Genomic DNA, 4,173 nt, shown 5'->3' with positions numbered 1-4,173 from the left:
TTGTGGTTTAAATATGGAACGTGTCCCCTTGAGGCTATGAGTTTAAAGCTTCAGTCTACAGGGTAGCACATCAGGGGGTTCTATGGATCTTTAGGAGATTTTGTTTTTTGAGATGTCTTTAGGACTTTGACTATTGCACCCATGAAGGGAATAGTGGGAGTCCATTTTTTTTCACTCTCTCTGCTTTTATCATCCTCTCCAGAAGCCCAAAGTAACAGAGTTTTCTGATCTTGGACAAATCCCTTGAAATAAACTATTTCTCTATGTGAGTTGTCTTGGTTATTTTGATATGGTAACATGAAACTGACTAACACACTTTTCTTTGATATTAAGAAACTTCACAAGATCTTCTGTCTTAAGGATTTTTAAAAAAAATATTTTCAGGTTACTGTTATAAAATGCCATAAACTGGGTAGTTTATAAGGAACAGAAATTTATTTCTTATAGCCCTGGAGGAGGCAAAGTACAAGAGTAAGCAAATTATTAATTTCATTTTATTCTTTTTCTTTTTCTATTCTTTTCCTTATTCCTTTTATGAGACAGGTATCACCATGTAGTATAGGATAGACTAGAACTGGCCACTATGCCTAGTTCATGGATGGCAAATTTGATGTTGAATGAAGGATTGATTTCTGATTCATGAACTATGACTTTAAAAAAAAATTATTTATTTGAAAGAGGCAGAGAGAAAAAGAAAGAAAGAGAGAGAGAGAATGGGTGCACCAGGGCCTCTAGCCACTGCAGACAAACTCTAGACACATGCACCACCTTGGGCATATGGCTTACATGGATTCTAGGGAATAGAACCAAGGTCCTTTGACTTTGCAAAACACCTTAACTGCTAAGCCACCTCTCCATCCCTATGACTTCCTATTGTATCCTATGTGATAGAAAGAGTAATGTAGCTCTAGAGGCTTATTTCTATTACATTAGTAATCTCATTCATGAGGGATCCATCCTCATTACTGAGTCACTTTTTAAACTGTCCCAATCACATTGAGTGTAGATTTCAACTTGTAAATTTTAGGGAGGCAAAAATATTCAGCACCTTCATCCTTTGCAAATTTAATGAAGTTATGCCTTTTAAAATCCATTTTTAGATATTGTACAGAATAAGATTCTTTAATATTTTATTTACTTATTTGAGAGAAAGTGAAAGAGAGAGAGACAGAGGAAGAGGCAGAGAGAAAGAGAGACTGGGCTCATCAGGGCCTCCAGCCACTACAAACAAATTCCAGATGCATGTGCCCACCCCCCTTGTGCATCTGGCTTATGTGGGTCCTGGGGAATTAAACTGGGGTCCTTAGGCTTTGCAGGCAGAAGCCTTACCTGCTAAGCTATTTTCATAGCCCCCCAGACAAAGATTCTTTAAAATTTTATTTGTCTTGTGTTTTATCCAAACATTCCAGACATTTTCTCCTTTATTTAAAAAGTATTTTAGGGCTGGAGACATGGCTTAGCGGTTAAGCGCTTGCCTGTGAAGCCTAAGGACCCTGGTTCGAGGCTCGGTTCCCCAGGTCCCACGTTAGCCAGATGCATAAGGGGGCGCACGCGTCTGGAGTTCGTTTGCAGAGGCTGGAAGCCCTGGCGCACCCATTCTCTCTCTCTCCCTCTATCTGTCTTTCTCTCTGTGTCTGTCGCTCTCAAATAAATAAATAAATAAATAAATAAATAAATAAAATATTTAAAAAAAAAGTATTTTATTTTTTTCACACACTAGAGAACATAGTTAAAATACATTATCCAAACACAATTTCACATGCTTTAAGTGTTTTGATATACTTTAAATTATATTTGTGAATGCTTGTTGCTATATTTTAGATAGATATCACTGCTTTTTAATAATTTATTTTTTTACTGACAGCTTCCATAATTGTAGACCATAACCTATGGTAGTTCCCTCCCTCCCCCATCACTTTCCTTTTGACACCCACTCGCCCTCATAATCCATCCCCCTCTCAATAGGTCTCTCTTTTGTTTTGATGTCATCATCTTTTCCTCCTATTATAATGGTCTTGTCGAGGTAGTGTCAGGCACTGTGAGGTCATGGATATACAGGCCATTTTGTGTCTGGAGGAGCATGTTGTAAGGAATCCTACCCTTCCTTTGGCTCTTACATTCTTTCTGCCATCTCTTCCACAATGGACCCTGAGCCTTGGAAGGTGTGATAGAGATATTGCAGTACTGTGCACTCCTGTCACTTCTTTCCAGCACTATGATGCCTTCTGAGTCATCCCAAGGTCACTGCCATCTGAAAAGAGAAGATTCTCTACCAAAAGTGAGAGTAGCATTAATCTATGGGTATGAACATTAAGAGAAGTGCTTATTGGGCAGTTTGATGAGCATAGTATATATGTCTAGCCAGACAGCAGCAGATATTACACCCCTAGGGCTCATGACTACCCCTGTTGTAGGTTTTCAGTATCAAGGATGTATTCCCTCCTATGGAGTGGGCCTCCAGTCCAGTTAGAGAGCAGCTGTTTTTCCCCATAACAGACATGCCAATATTGTACCTATTGGCTTATTTGGCCTGGCTGGCCAAATTTAAGGCTTGCAGTGTCTTCTGTTGAGTATCTCCAGTGGTGATTTGTCTCTCCCATGGGACTGCATGCAGAGTAGCTTTTTCTAGGTTTCTGTCAGCTGGTCTACATGGAGGAGATTTTCAGCTCAGTTCTAGCAAGATTTCTCAGTGACCTCGCAGCCCAAGTATGTGAAGCCTTCATCAGTAGGGTCTTACTATCCTTTTTGGTGGGAAACCACAAGCCTAGGAAATGGCCTGTAATGTTTTGGAGGCATCAGCGACCTTTCTGACCAGCAAATATTTGGAAGATATCCCACCCATGGCACTGAAAAATTTCCCATAACTACCTATGGCTTCTGAGTGTTTCATTATCCCAAAAGGTTTCCATATGACTTATTTATATCCTCTTAAATTTTTTTTATTTTTTTTTAATTTTTATTTATTTGAGAGTGACAGACACAGAGAGAAAGACAGATAGAGGGAGAGAGAGAGAATGGGCGTGCCAGGGCTTCCAGCCTCTGCAAACGAACTCCAGACACGTGTGCCCCCTTGTGCATCTGGCTAATGTGTGACCTGGGGAACCGAGCCTCGAACTGGGGTCCTTAGGCTTCACAGGCAAGCGCTTAACCGCTAAGCCATCTCTCCAGCCCTATCCTCTTAAATTTTGATTATCCCCCCTCCACCTTTCCTTTACTCAGTCTCTTTCCCTGACCTCATTTAGGCCTTTTCACCCCTGTTAATCTGTCATTCTACTCACATATATGCAATACCATCCTATTAAGTCCCCCTTCTCTCCCTTTCTATTCCCTTTATATCTCCTTTCTAGCTTACTGACCTCTGTTACTGAGTTTTATTCCTTGTCACCTAGAGATCCAATCATTTGTAGCTAGTATCCACATATGAGAGAGAACATGTGGCACTTGGCTTTCTGGGCCTGGGTTACCTCACTTAGTATAATCCTTTCCAGATCCATCCATTTTCCTGCAAATTTCATAAATTCATTTTTCTTTACCACTGAGTAGAACTCCATTGTGTAAAGGTGCCACATCTTCATTATCTACTCATCAGTTGAGAGACATCTAGGCTGGTTCCATTTCCTAGCTATTGTGAACAGAGCAGTAATAAACATGGTTGAGCAAGTACCTCTAAGGTAGTGAGATGAGTCCTTCTGATATATGCCTAGGAGTGCTATAGCTGGGTCATATGGTAAATCTATTTTTTTGGTGTCTCAGGAACCTCCACACTGATTTCCATAATGGGTGGAATAGATTGCATTCCCACCAACAGTGTAGAAGGGTATGTGAAGCCTTCATCAGTAGGGTCTTACTATCCTTTTTGGTGGGAAACCACAAGCCTAGGAAATGGCCTGTAATGTTTTGGAGGCATCTGTATCTTCACCAGCCCTTATGGTCATTTCTTTCGGTTCCATAGCCCATTTTTTATTAAGTTATTGATTTCCCATTATTAATTTTTTTGAGTTATTTGTGTATCCTAGATATTAATCCACTGTCAGAAATATATCTTGCAAAGATTTTCTCCCATTCTGTAGGTTGTCTCTTTGCTCTATTCACAGTGTACTTTGCTGTACAAAAGCTTTGTAATTTCATGAAGTTCCAACAGCTATCAGTGGTTTTATTTCCTGAGCAATTGGG

This window comes from Jaculus jaculus, chromosome 3 (genome assembly GCF_020740685.1).
Source record: "Jaculus jaculus isolate mJacJac1 chromosome 3, mJacJac1.mat.Y.cur, whole genome shotgun sequence".
NCBI lineage: Eukaryota > Metazoa > Chordata > Mammalia > Rodentia > Dipodidae > Jaculus > Jaculus jaculus.
Note: the sequence above shows the minus strand (reverse complement) of the source record.